Here is a 14,923-nt window from a genome sequence, read left to right on the forward strand (position 1 = left end):
TTGGGGGGTTAGAGCCAGGCTGTGCTCTGCCAATCTGCTCACACGGCCATCCCGCCGAAGGGCTCAGCACCCTGTGCCATGGTGCTGGTGGGTGCTCCTCTTTCCAGCTCTGTCCTAAGACGTCCCCATGACGTGGCCACCAAAGCCAGGCAGCAGGAGCACGCTTGTCCCTTCCCCATCCCCTGAGCAGGGAAGGATCAGGTCAGCACCAGCTGCCCGGGGGGGGGGGGTCCATCCAGCTCCACCACCCTGCACAAACAGCAGAACCCTTTCAGTCCCGTGCCTTGAAACGCCCAGAGCCTGGAGGTGCAATTAGGGCCGGGAGCCGGGCATATTGTGGGCACTGTGTGCAGCCCCAATGGCTGGCACGGAAGCATTTCACTTCCGTTCGCTCGTTCATCTGGCTATTAAATAGCCGAGCTGAAGCAGCAACTGCTGCTGGCACCAACACAATGGCTCTTGCAACACTGCATGTTGCTAGCACCAGGCCAGATCCCGAGGCACGAAACCCAGCCTCATCCCAAGGGGAAGGAGCAGGAGGTGCCCCCGTGCCTCCCCAGCCGCTCAGCGCCCAGCCCGGCAGCACGCTGTGACCTCTTGGCCCCGGGGCTCCTGGCCGTGGTTCCCAGCCGGGATGGGAAGATTTCCCTGGGTGCTCGTTGTGGTGTGTGCTGCCTAAGCCCAAGAGGGTTCTCGTTTGCCCCGTGAGCTGCCACGTGGCTGTCCCACGTCCCCCCCAGGCCTGGCACCATGCACCCAGCGGGAAGGACACGAATGGCCCTTCCAGTCCCGTCTGTGCAGCAGGTAGGAACGCAGGTGGGTTTTTTTCCTCCCCTCCCATGGAAAAATTAAAGATTAAAAAACAAATAAATAAATCACTTTGGGTGACTAGCTCAGAAGGCACAAAAAAAGCTGGCAGCTTCCATTTTGCCTCCCCACCTGGTGCTGTAGATGTGTGAACGAGCAGCTCCCGGCAGCACCTCAGCAGTTCGTGTTTGCTCCATCCTGGGGATGCCTGTTCGAAAGCTCACCAAACAGGGTGACTTCTGAAGTGGAGGCAAAGCGAAGGTTTGCATCCCCTGGGAATGACAGCTCCACGTTGGTTTTCCCGTGGGGAGGGTCCAAAGGGGAAGAGCCATCAGTTTCCACCTGCCCCCACCTGCCTCACCGGGCTTGGCTCAGCTGGGCTGGAGAAGCACAGCTCGGGGTCACTGGCGGCGGGGGGAGGCTGCGGCCATGCCCCAAACCCTGCACCCGGGGGTGGGAGCTGCTGGGTGAGACCTGGGAGGCACAGCTGCTCTGAGACCCAGCCCCAGCCTCACGTTGGTATCAGATGGGCACTTTCCTATTTTATTTTATTTTATTTTATTTTATTTTATTTTATTTTATTTTATTTTATTTTATTTTATTTTATTATTTTCCTTTTTTTCTTATTTTATCTTACTTTACTTTTTCTTATATTTTCCTTTCTTTTAATTTTTCCCTTCCTTTCCCTTCTTTTTTCTTTCAATTTCCCTTTCCCTTTTATTTTACATTTTATTTTATTTTACATTTTATTTTTATTTTATTATTTTATTTTACTTTTTTCTTATTTTATCTTACTTTACTTTTTCTTGTATATTCCTTTCTTTTAATTTTTCTTTTTTCTTCTCTTTCCCTTTCCCTTTTTTTTTATTTTACATTTTTATTTTATTTTATCCTTTTTCTTATTTTGTCTTACTTTTTTTCTAATTTTGTCTTTATTTTTCTTCTAATTTTTCTTTTCTTTTCTTTTCTTTTCTTTTCTTTTCTTTTCTTTTCTTTTCTTTTCTTTTCTTTTCTTTTCTTTTCTTTTCTTTTCTTTTCTTTTCTTATTTCTCTTTCCCTTTTATTTTACATTTTATTTTATTTTACTTTACTTTTTTTCCCCCTCCCTCAATTCAGCCAATCTCCGCCCCTCCGGAGCCGCTCCGGCTCCGTGCGGGCCGCAGCGCGGTGCGGGGCCGCCTCCCGGCGGCTGCAGGCGGCACCGCGGGGGCGCCGCGTCCCGGGCCCGGCCCTGCCCCAGCCGCCCGCGTCCTCTGCGGGGAAAACGGGGGGACCCCGGGGCTGCGACCCCGGGAGGCTGCGGGTGGCCGTGTCCCCTGGGCGGCGGGGGGACAGGCGTGAAGTCGCCGTGCCCGGGGCTGGCTGGCAGCTCCTCGCCCTTAGGGTGGCCGCACGGAGGGCTGCACCTCCCCGGGCTTCTCTTACTGGGAACTGCTGGGTTAAGGCACAGAAAAGGGGTCAGAATAAGGCCGGCAGCTCCAGGGTTCTCCAGTCCCACCTCCTCAGGCTGGGGGCGTCACCGATGCTAGGCTGAGATTTGGGCGCAGATTTGCTGGCATTCCCCTCCTGGCGAAGCACCCTCTCCTAAACACCATCCCGAGCCCCGTACACCCACTGTGCCGTGGTGAGCGGCCCCCGAGCCCCAGCACAGGAACCGGGCTCCGGGATGGATTTGGGGGACTGGTAGCAGCTGGCCTGGAGGTGCCTCACCCACACCGGGTGCTCCGTTCCACGCCAGGCCCTCCCGGCTCGTTAGATGGCAAAATTCGTTAAGGCAGGACCCGGCATTTCTGCCCGATCAGCTGCATGCACGCTTTGAGCTAAATGAGAGTCAAAAATTTCAACGCGCCCTGGGGCTACGGCCCAATTAAAATCGAGGCAGCCCATAAAACAGCTAGCTGAATGGAACAGCAGCAGGATGGGAGAAGCGGCAAAGAGGGGTGAAAAAAATATTAGGGAAGTTTCTTTAATGTGTGTTGTATCATAAAAGCGTTTGTTTAAATGGCTTTCCTAGCGCTCTCAGCAGTAAATACTTCTGACAAATGCGCTGAGCAAACCTCATCTTCCTTTTTCATTTATCGCCTTGTAAATTGAAAAATTATGGCAGGAATAAAAAATCCGTGCTGCCTCGGAGCAGCTGCCTGCTTCGCAGCCCCTTGTCCCCGTTCAGCCGCCTGTGATGCGGGGCTGCAGCCGGATGGTGGCACCTCGGAGCCGCGGTTCCCTGCTCCTGGGGTCCCAAAGCCACCCAAAGGTGCTCCAGCCCCTTCCCAGCCTCCTGGCCGGAGTCTCCCAGTGAACGAGGGAGGCTCCTCAGGCAAAGCCGGCGCCTCTAAGGCCATGCCATGGGCCAGAACCGTGCAGAGAGCCTCAGACATGCCTCGGGACAAACTCAAGTCAATTAGCAAAGTGGCCAAGTTTGTTAGCAGCACGCAATTAATTATCCTGTGCAACCTGCATGGAGAAGCAGTGTGAGCAAGTGGCCCCAGCGCTGATGCAAATAGTCTTTTAAATTTCCTTTTCTACCTTAGGTAAATTAGCTGCTTAGTCTGTTTATTCCTATTAGTTATTTATTTATTAACTAAATAAAATGAACCACATCCAACATTAATTTTATTGCTTCTGTTCAGGGACACAAATAACACCAGATAACGTGTCTTGGATGGGCTGCCCACTTCAGCCCAGCTCAAGACTAACAGAAGACTCAAATCACACCTGGTTTGAGCAGGTTTTGTAGCTCCTTTGTTGCTGCTGTACCATTTGTTTTAATTAACATCAACAATAATAAACACAACTGTGCCTTGAATAAAAGCAGCCGCTCCAGCCTTCCCCAGCCAATCTCTCCCAGGCGCAGGGGGGGACCTCCCCCAGAGGGCTGGAGCTCCGATGGGGTTAGGGATGTACATTTAGATCCATTCAGGACTTGGCTCGGGTGCTCTCCACCTGCTTTCAGAGCCTACGGTGGCTTTTCTTCCCGCACCCCCTTACCCATCCCCAGACCCCCCTGCCCCCCCCGGCCACCCCCACCCTCCAGCCTCTCCTCCCTTCTCTGCCCTGCAGTGCTGACCCCACAGCCCTCCTGTTCTCCCTTGGTCAACTTTTCCCCCTGTAATTATTTAACGCGATTATTGATGCTTCCCTGAGCACGGCCTCTTTGTGCAGTGATTTATGGAGTGCTTCCTCAGCCGCAGGACAATTTGGGGTGCTGAGCCATGATGGGGTGTGTGCAGGCACTGAAATCCCCTGCCTCAAAGGCAGGAGGTGTCTGAGATGCTGCAGAAGCACCCGGGAGGATTTAGCAGGTCTAATCCTGATTTCAGCCAAGGAGGATCCCAGCTGAAAGCATACTGCTTGGGGGATGCTCTGTAGGGCTGTCCCCGGTGGGGTTTTTCATTGCCCCCACCCCAGGAGGGGCTGCGCGCAGCCGCCCCAGCCCCACGCTGTTTGCTTGGGTTTACATTCCCGCTAAGCCTCCTGGCATTAACAAGCCACTTCTCCCCAGACTGATGAAAGGATAAAAGCACCGAGTCGTGCCTGGGTTATTCGCTTCCTGGGGGATAACTCAACATCTTTCCCTTTCACCAAAGGACTTTTCCTGGGGAATTTTTGGCCAGCTCTTTGCAGGATGGTTTTATTGCTGGCGCAGGGTGGAGACGGGCTTTATTTTAAAGTGCTTTGGCTGCTTCATTTCAGTCTTTGTCGGTTGTGTTTCCTTTCATATGTACTTTTTTTTTTTCTTTTCTTTTTGGCTTTCATTTCCCAGGGCTCCCTCTTATCTGCCGTTGGAGACAGTCCTTATAAAAAAAAAAAAATCAAAACCCAAAGCACTCTCCCTGGGATGCTTTCAAGAGAAAGGCCCTGGCTCCTTTCAAACCTCTTTGGAGAAAAATAGATCCCAACCCTGCACACGCCACAGCCTCCAGGAAAGCCTTTGAAGTAAATTAAACCAAATTAGTGTCTATGATATAGATGAGCAGAGCAGCTCCCTGCTGTGCCACCGGCCTGGCCCTTTGCGTAATCTTTAACCCCGCTCCCTGGCTCCTGCTCGCCTCTAATTGACCGTGAGGCACCTGGGGGGGATTTGGAGGCGATGCCATCTGCCCTCGGCGGGGCAGCGCTTCCTACTGACCACACCGAGGGCATGGGGAGCATTTAATAGCCCTGGGAGAAAGCAGGGCTAACAAATTGTATTTTTCCTTCTCCATTTTTTGTTTATCTAATCTTGTTTTTATCTCTCTTCCCCTTAATGAGACCCCCCCCTCCAGTGCCTTGGCCGTGCAGGTGGAGCTGCACCTGATCTCTTTGCAGCCCGGGAGCAGCAGAGCTGGAGGATTCCTAGCCCTGACAGCCTTAAACCTCTGCAGGTTGTGTTTTCCCTGTGCAGCCCTTTGTGTGGCTGACCCAGGACTCAGGGAACAGATGGAATTTGCCCACAAGCTGGGATGAGGTACGCTAGTGTTTAACTTAGCCAAAAAATGTTTGATTTTAGCACGGGGAGAATGGGTGTTGGGGGGATTTGAGCCTCTTTCAGCTGCGGTGTCGTGCCTGGAAAGCAGCATGCGACTGGGCAGGCTCAGTGTGCACGCAGGCACTCAGCAGATACTGGTGTCCAGAGCTAATTGCATGAGCAAATTACACGTGTGCACGTGTGAGGGGTCTGCTGGCACCAGGAGGTAGCTGCACACCCGAGAGTCCCTGGAGCAGCTCAGCCCTTGGTGCCCGACCCGCAGAGCTGGGCTGGGGCCTGGCTGCAGGTGCTGTTCTGAACGTGCACGGCTCTCCCGGGGGTCCTGAGCTGTGCCCCAAACCTGACTGGGTGTGCTGGGCACCAGAATAGGCCTCGAGTCCCCAAGTGGGCAGCCAACTGAGCCCCCTGTGCCCGCTGGGTGTGTTAGCTGCTTCTCTGGATGCTTTTGGTGCCCTTCAAAGGATGGGTGCAGGACTGGTCCCTCCCAGGGGAGAGCAGGGCGCAAGCACCGGGCTGGGCTCTGCCCAGGTGCCCCAGGCACGTTTAGCTCCTGGTCCTGGGGGTCCCCAGCTGTGCTGGGGGGTTGCAGCAGGTGCTTCCCTCTTGGGGTTCACCAGGGCCTTCACAAAGCTGCAGCAGGGCCGCCCACCCCTTTCCCTAAGAGGTCTCAGAGCAACCCCTGGGGACACCCCGGGACAAGTGTCACTGCGCTGGGACATCTCCTGCAGCACCAATAGTCTGTGAAGGGCTTTGAGCCCTGACGGTGGCACCAGCTGAGCTGCTTCTGGCAGGGAGTGACCAGAAGCATCTGGATGTGGCCAGCGAAGGCAGAAATGGGAATAAAGGCGTGAAATTTGGTGTTAAAACCAAAAGGCCATGCTGGGTGCCGCCTGGCTGAATTTCCCAGCCTCAGAGAGGATGCTCTGCGGTCCTGCAGCAGCCTGAGAGCATTTCCTCTGAGGCTGTGCTTGCCCGACAGCATATGTGGCAATTATTTTGGTCCCCGCAAGCATTCGTGTGGACAGAGACTTCAGAAGGGGCTGCATATTTTATAAGCACGGCTATAAATAAATCATGGCCAAATTACATCATGAAGCAAAAACAAATCCCCGTGAAGCTGACAGGCAAACAAACAAAATCCCTGATCCCTGGAAATGTGCAAGAGCGGGCAGCAGGTTCCTGTGGCACTTGCAGCAGGCTGCAGGGCTCCGGGCCCTGATAGCAAACGTGACATTTGGCCGCTTGCCTGGACTCCGAGTCGTGCAGATATCTGCCCTGCTTTCACTGTGTCATGTCAAAGTGGCATGAGTCTATTCTAGCTTTAAAATCACCTTATTTATTTTATTTTCCATGTATCTGGATCCTGTGCAACCTGCATTCGGATTTTACTTATTGTGTGTAAGGATTCACAGGCACGGTCAATTTTATTTTGAAGCACCAGCGTTTTGGCTCTAGGCTGTGGATTCAATGCTAACCAGCTCAGACTGACACTTAGCAGTCAGCACAGAGGGTGGAATGTTTTGGGGGATGTGGAATAGGTCCATTTCCAGGAGGATTTGCACCCTCCCAAAACCTGGTGCTGAGCTGTCTCTGGGTGACCTGCGCACGCGATGTCCCCTGCCTCTGCCAGTCCTGGGCTGCTCTGCCTGGAAAAATCAAGTGGTCTCACAATGGGGCTTAATGCTGGGCAAAAGGAGGAGCTAATAAATCTCTATGAATGTAAACGATGTCATCTTTAACCGAGGCCGTGTAGCGTGTGAAGCTCTTACCGGGAGGGTGGGCAGCTCCCCGCTGTAAGGTCAGCCTGGGTTATCTGGTGCCTGCGGGGCTGGGAAGCGGTCTGTCTCAGCAGGTTTATAGCCCTTCCTATTTCCCACCAGCCCTGTAATGTCAGGCACGGTGCTAGAACTCTCCTGCATGGAAAACCTGGGCTTGTACCTAGGAAAACGCGAGGAGAAGCTTTTTAGCTATGAATCAGAGCAGCGAGAAGGAAATTCTCATTGCTGGGGTGGTAGGAGGAATTGCAGGCTGTCCCTGCTGCCTTGTAAGTGATCTAACTAAATGCTTCAGGTGCCCAGAGGCAAAAAATGAGAATAAGAAGGAGTGACATTGTCACTTGGAGGCTGCTGCTGGGATGTCAGAGCGTGCCCTGCACCAGCACAAGTTTGGGAGCATTTACTCCAGAGCTGGCTTTCCTGGGGCTCATACCCGTGTTTGGGTGCTGGGTGCTGCCCTGCTAACACCCCCAGCTGCTTCGCCTTTGGCCCTGGAGCTGCTTTGCCACCCAGGTGGGCACTGGGGCTGTGGGTGGGGATTTAGGAGCTCCAGGCTGGCCTCTCCACCTCATTTCTGCCTGGTGGCATCCCCTGGGCTCGCCCAGCCCAGCAGGCCCGGCAGCAGGGCCGAGCACACGTGGAAACCAGGCAGGGAAGCACGTCGGTGACGATGGCAAACCGCGGCAGAGCAGGGAGCTCAGCCGGGACCCTTCCTCTCCCTCATTCTTTGTTTTATGGGCTTATAAATAATAGATAGGGTGGGCTGGGGGTGAGGCAGGAGCATGGATGGCTTGCCCGGCGTGGCATTGCTTCCCCACTGCGCAGCTGCTTGGAGAACCCTTGGTCCCCATCCCAGGGGCTGGGGCTGGGTGTCCCCCTCCCGACTGTCCCCCAGGGGTGGCCGGGTCCCAGCAGTGCCCTCCAAACCCCAGGCAGGGCAGCGGAGGTGGTGGGGAGAAAGCTGGGCAGAGGGAGGGGAGCCCTTAAATATTCCAATCGCTCTATCTTCTGGGAGATAATACTTTTAATTTTCGTCACACAAAGAATATGTCCTGAACCAGAAGGGGTTTGCCTAATTCATCATGCTTGCTTTCCACACAATAACGGGGCTGACAAGCATAACATTTTAAAATGAGAGAAGTGGACATAATTAATGCTCATGAATTGCAAACGCTTCTTTATTAAAGGGCTTTCGCTTGCCCCTGGACCATCTGCTTCATATCACTGGGCAGGGGTCCTGAGGCTATAATAACTTGCAGCTTTAATAATTTTACCTCTTAATTAAAGCTCATCTCCAAGTGCGGGAGCACAGACATGTTCCGGGCCCAGATTCGATTTGAATGGAGGAAACCTTGAGGGATGGATAATAGAATTTGCATCCTCGCCTTTGAAGCATCCCTCGGATGAGGGCCGTGGCCCCGTGCAGGACCTCCACGTGCTGGTGCTGGCTCTGCCTGGGGGGCTGCGTGTGCCCCCTGCCTGGGGGGGCTGGGGGGCCCATAGGAGGTGGGGTCTGCCCCTCCGTGATTGCCTTGTGTGGCTCCAATGGGGCTGTGCTGGAGGAAGGAGCGAAGGGACGTGGGGTCCCTGCCTGGGGAAGGGTGAGGAGGGAACAGAGAGGCCATAAAGGCTGAAACTTCATCTGCACCTTTCCATCCATCCCTCCCAAAAAGCCAGTGTGGTTTCTCTCTCGGGGCTTCATCTCTGCCAATGCCTTCCAGAAAGTCACCGTGGTTTCTGTCCAGAGACGGGAAGTCTGAGCTCTGGGCCTCCTGTGATGGCCGTGGCAGCGTTTTGGAGAGGCAAGGCTAAGACATCAGGTGGGCTCCTGTCTAAGCAATAGGAGAGATGATGGCAGTTTTACCTGCAGGAGGGTCCCCAGCCCCCAAACCCTGGTGCTGGGTTAAATAAAGCCCTGGACTGTGCAGGGGAGTGGGTCCCGGGCTCTGTCTGGTGCCTCTGGAGCCTCAGGGCAGCTGTGCAGCAACCCCTGAGCCCAGCAGGGCCTGCGGCCGAGCCAGCACCACCCGCATCTGCTGTCCCTGCAGATTTGGGATCCCCGGGCACCCCTCGGGGGGCTGCGCTCCATGCAAATGGGGTGAGCTGACAGCCCGTGAAATACGGGGAATTAATGCACACTTCATTGCTGCGAGGCGCGAGGCCGAAGGTCGAGGGCCATTAAGAAAACTAGGTATGAATTAATGCTCCATAATTCACACATCCCGGGCCTTCCTACAGGCAGAACATTTTATTCTAAAATGTTGTTTTAATTATTTAGATGTTAATTGATTGGTATAGAAGCGGATTCACCGAAGGTGCATTAATGAGGAAGTGGTTGGCTTTTGAGTGACACTTTGTTTGTCCAAAGCGAAAATCAATATGTAACTGAAGAACCAGAAAGACACCTTGATTTTATTTATTTATTTATTTATTTATTTATTCTTCCTAGTGGCTGAAATGCCCTGTGTAAGGCAGAGATGCATATAGCAGAGATGTCCACTGAACTCCATCAGCCTTGGAAAGCTGTGTTAAAGGTAGAGGAGATGGAAACTTGTCTGGGTAGCTGAGGACATGCAACGTGATTACAAACAGCTATTGCAAAGCCTCTGCCCTAGTGCCTCCCCCCATTGCAGCTGGGCTGGGAGCTTCAAGGGTCCCTTCTGCCCCCGGCAGCCATGCAGACGCCTCCCACACATGTAGCACTGGGTTTCAGCTCCAACATCTGCACGGAACAGCAGTGGTCCTGGTGGGGGCTTAGTCCCTGAGAGCCCCCTGGGAATTTCCCTGCTAGCAACCAAGCTCTGCTGCCCTCCTGCCATGTCGCTCCCCTGCGGCTGTGCTCACCTGGGGCGGGAGAGGGCAGGGGAGGCTCCTGCTGCACTGTGCAGCTGGTTGAATTTTCTTTACTTTCTTGGAAGCTCGGAGAAAAACAGTTATTTTAGTTGTTGCAACAGTTTCCTTTTGTTTTTGCTTTGCTGACCAAAGCAGCTGGTTTTCAAACACTTCTTCAGGAAAAATCTTCTGGTTTGCATTACAGAAAACAAAACAAACAGCTGCTTTTCTGCAGCCAATGTGTACTTTAAGGAAAATTCTTGCTTTTAATGAAAAATTGGAACAAATGATTAATCATGGCTTTTCTTTTTTCTTTTTTTTTCCTCCTTAAAAAAATATTGCATTTCCAGTGACATGCCGCCAGGCAAATTCCCAGTTTGAGGGGACACACATGGTGCTGCCACTGGTTCTGTCTGCCGGGGCTCACCCAGGAATTTGGGCAACGGCCATTCCCACCCGTGATGCTGCAGGTAGCTCGGCTCGGCAGGGACCATGCGCTGCACAGGGGAGCACAGAGCACGGGAGCAGGGGTTTGCAGCAGCCGACTTCTCCTGGGCTCCTCGTGGGCTTTTGGAGCCTCATGCACCATGGATGGAGTTGGGTGGGACGGGCTGTCCTCCCTAAGAAGTAAATCAGCCCTGAAGTGGGCCTGGGATTGTCTTTGAGAAGCTTAAACCACATTTCAGGAGAAACCCATCGAGCTATGATTTTTATCTTCCTTAACTGCAACCTTTTGGTCCCCTGCTGTCCCCGAGCTGCGGACCCCACCATGAGCCCAGGAGCTGCAGGGAGGAACACACCACCACCGCCTCTGCAGGCAGGCAGCGCTTATCCAAGCTGTCCCCTCTGGGTTGTGTTTTCCAGTAACTGGGAGAGCTAAAGACGAGTTACGTGTGTTTCTGGAAAGCTGTGGTTCTCCAGGAGTTGCCCTGTTTGTGGAAGGTGAAGAAAGCTCTGAATGCTGTGATGAGCCCCAAGTATTGTGTGCAGGAGAAAGGGGTGAAGGCTGGGGAAGGGCTGGAGGCTCCGTAGGGAGGAAAATCCCCTGGGATTAGGAGGAGAGGGGGAGACACAAATACACCCTGGTGGGTTTATTTCCAACCCAATACAGAATCAGACCCCAAATTCTGCAGCACCAGAGCATCCCCAGACCTTTGGGAAACATCCACCCAGTGCAGCAGCCCACCCAAGACACCGTGGAGCCCAAATGAGCCCCAGGAAGCCTTCCTAATTTTATGGGGGGTCTTGGAGCCATGGGGAGCAGGACAGGCTGAGAGAGATGGGTCTGGCCACACTGCTGCTGCTTCGCAGTCGCGCAGGAGGGCTCGCCAACGCCTGTGCAAAGCAGAGCCTGGGCTCTTTGAAGGCAAATCTGCAGCCACGAGAGGGTGCGTTTGTCCTTACAGTTGAGCTCGCAGCATGCGTAAAAAGAGTTCAAAGGAATTAGTGGAAGGTCCTCGGAAATGCTGCACAGCTGGGGTCTGTGTGTCCTGAGGAGCTGGGAGGAAATTAAAGACCCCAAGCAGCTCAAACATATCCTAGCACTCCGCAGAATAAGCCACGTAATGTGCAAAAAATCACTGCCAAGGACTGGTTTCAGCCCCCTTTAACCCACCTGATTGTAGTGAAACCAAAAGAAAATTCCTTTGACACCAGCACTGTGTGTTTTTTACCAGGCTGTTGCAAGAGAGCATCAGTATGGGTAGTATATTCCAGGGAGGGGGGAAAAAAAAGCTTTGAGAGTCCTTGTCCACAATAGGCAGGCTGCTGGAAGCTGCCCTGCATCGCCCAGGAGAGCCAGGGCCACCCAGGTGCTGAGACGTCAGCCCAGCCTCCTACTCCCTTGCATCTCAGCCCCCCAGTCTCCGAGAGGGGAGCAGGGATCCGTCCTGCCCTCCTGTCCCATGCACTGGGTACAAATCCAGCTTTGGCATCATGGGTGACCGCGGGTGCCTGTAGCAGCCAGGTTCTGGGTCAGGACCCAGCCCCACAGCAGCATGGAAGGGGTTAGTGGGCTGAAATTAGCCTTTGTCTGCAGCAGGATCATGTCAAGGATGGGCAGCCTGTCTTTGGGAAAGGGCTGGAGGAAAGGTGACTGCAGGACCAGTGCAGGAGAGGGGAGCAGAGCGGGAACCCCGCTGTATCACTGATGCAGCCACGGGTTTGGATGAAAATGTTCCTCCAAATGGTCAGTGGCTCTGGGTTTCTGGCAAGGGCTCTTCTGAGCAGCAACCAGACTTTTCCTGCTCCTCCAAGAAAGAGAAGGTGAAGAAGTGACGTTGGGAGGATGTAGGAGACCCTCCAGGGACGGGCTCCAGCCCAAGGCAGCTCCCACGTGAAGTGACGATGAGCAGGAAGGGGAGGTAGACACAATTTGGGGGTTGCAGCCACCCAATAAATGCAATCTGGTGCTTGAGGGAAGCAGCCTGCGGGGCAGGGAGTGAGAGCTCACCCCCAGCCCTCAGTAAATGAATGCTCCCAGGGTGAAGGCTCGGGGCTGTGGTGGGATCCCGGCAGTGGTGGCAGTGCTGCGGGGCACGCAGCAAGGCTAGGGAGGGTCTGTGTGGGGAAGGTGGCACAGGCAGGAGGTGTTTTGTGCAAAAACGGGCAGGGAGAGAGGGAAATGGTTCACCCTCTGATGCTTTCTAAAGAAAACTTCCAGATTAAAAGCAAAATCCCATAATATTGTCTAAAAAAAAGGAATATTGCCCATAGGCATGGATCTCATAAAGGCTGGAAAAAGGCACCTCTCAAAGGAACTTTTCAGTGAAAAGCCCTCGAGCAGCCCACGCTCACGCCCCGCGGGGGCACACCTTGGCAGGGGGCTTTATTTATCCAGCTGGGACGTGATCCCAAGCCTTCATGGCCACACCAGGATGTTTAGCCCAAGAGGTTGGGGGTGACTGAAGATTTATTCTGTGCAGGGAATATGCGCCCTCAAAAGGAAGGAAAAGCAAGCACTTTGGGCACGGGCACGAGTGGAATATTGGCATTATTGGTTCCACTGTTTCATTGTGCACAGGGCCCTGGTTTAGGCATTAAGAGAAGGGAGCTGCAGGGACGTCGAACAGAGGATGGGAAGCACAGAGGAACTGCAGAAGGTAAATGAATCTTCCCATTTCTCTCCAAATGAGTTATTAATCATCGCTCATTTACATATTCATTAACCATAACACACACCATATTTTTATTAATGTGGCAAAGAAACAATTATAGGTGAAAAATGGCTTGTCTGTTTATTTTATACACGGATCTTGTTCCTCATTTGCATGATTTAAAAAAAATGATGTTTCTTCTTGCCACGCCAAAAGGAAAGTGGTTGTTTGGGCTGTGTTCCAGTCGGAGACTACGGAAGGGCTACTGGGATGAGCAGCAGGGGAGCAACGAGGATTGGGTGCCTTTTATCTTTATTTTATTTTTATTTTTTTTGCCAGGAACCGTCAGTCCTGGGCTGGGACGAAGGAGAGCAGCCTGGTCCAGGTATTTCAGTCCGGTGGCCTGTGGGTACGTCCCGGCTGTAGGGCTTCAGAGGATGCCTTGAGAAGGGGCTGCAAAAAAAACCCAAAGCCCTCTCTGTGCATTTCCACTCAAGCAAGTGAAAGGTGGGGAGCAGAAATAACAAATGAATATTCAAAGACTAATTCGGAATTGATTATAAAGGGGAACCATCGAACAGTCAATAGTTTCTTTTATTCTTAGGAACGTGACGTGAGGCTTGGGGATATCGTTCCTCAGGCACTTTAATCCAAAGTTCCTTCCCACTTCCTTCCCTGCAATTTTATGAGGAATATTACAGGATTTCAGTGAAGTTTTAGTAAACCAGCCATGAGGCACTAGTCCAAAGGGAAAGATTTGCTTCTCTCACGGTCATTTCTTTGGTCAGGAACATGAAGACAGAGTTCAACAAAATGATGTTGCAGTGAAAAAAAAAATACATTGCCAATTACAATCTCTTATTGTGACTTACTGTGGGTGAACAGCGGGGCTGGGGGTGTTGTCTGGGTGCTGGGTGCCAGGCATCAAACCCAGCTCTGGAAGGGTCCTTCCCATCCCCATCGCCAGCTCCCTGCTCTGACTGGCAAGGAAAGTAAGAGCCATTTGCCTCTTTTCTAGCAAGGGCAGCAGCCCAGTTTCTAGAGTTGTCCCCACACAGGGTCCAGGGCTCAGATGTAGTCTCCAGTTCATCAGATTCCCATCCTGGGGGCAGCAGGACTGTGTTCTTACCTGGCTTCCCTACGTGTAGGCACTGCGGGACACGGCGTACAGGGATGTGCATGGGGAGTCCCTTTTGTCTGCTTTGCATGCTCTGGTCTCAGTGCTTGGGAAACAACTAAGGTCTTTGGAACTGCCTCTGCTCTGGGAAATTCAAGAGAAATCATCTAAAAGCAAAGGCTGGAGAGCTGGAGGAGTAGACAGACAGACACGGTGTCATCTCCATAGGAAAGCTGGATTAGAAATTTGGAAAGCAAGGAGAGAGAGGACAGGGCTTCAGGGAGGGAGGCTACTCAGATGCATTCAGATGGTGGGGTTTTGGTGGAGAAAAGGGCATCGAGCATCAGGAGAGGGGGGCACAGCACAGCAGGAGGGCAGCAAGGGCGGTGGGGCGAGGAAGGAAATGCAGCTGCGGCTGCTTACATGGGTGAGGGGACTGGGAGTGCCCTGTACATGGTCCCCAGCACAAAATGCTGTTTGCAAGTAAAGAGGAATAAATTGCATTTTACTACAACATTTGAAGACATTGCTGACATCAGGCACCAGAGGACACCCGTTGCAATCCTGGGAGGGATCCTTATGACTGTTGGAGTTTTATTTGTGCAAGCAGCAACCTTGCTGCAAAATTTTCTCCCTGTACGAGGGAAAGGGACTCCGAGCAACCAGCTGGTGGAAGGACATGTATCTCTGTCCGTCCTCGTTCTCCTTCTCATGCACGAATGCACTGGCTGACTTCATCCAAATTTGACGGGAAGGTAACTACCAAAATAACAAACGTGTACCTGCATGGGAAATGGGCTGGGGTTTGGTCAGTGTCACTTTTGCTTCT

At 52.8% G+C, this 14,923-nt stretch overlaps 1 long non-coding RNA gene across 1 annotated transcript; it reads left to right on the forward strand.

Moving 5' to 3' along the window:
• The first annotated feature begins 4,899 nt into the window (after positions 1-4,899).
• On the forward strand, positions 4,900-14,179 carry LOC310884243. Its single transcript, XR_014574096.1, has 3 exons — positions 4,900-5,254; positions 12,905-12,983; positions 13,317-14,179. It is a non-coding gene; the product is annotated as an uncharacterized lncRNA (long non-coding RNA).
• Positions 14,180-14,923: the final 744 nt, after the last annotated feature.

This window comes from Anser anser, assembly GCF_964211835.1.
Source record: "Anser anser genome assembly, chromosome: 19".
NCBI lineage: Eukaryota > Metazoa > Chordata > Aves > Anseriformes > Anatidae > Anser > Anser anser.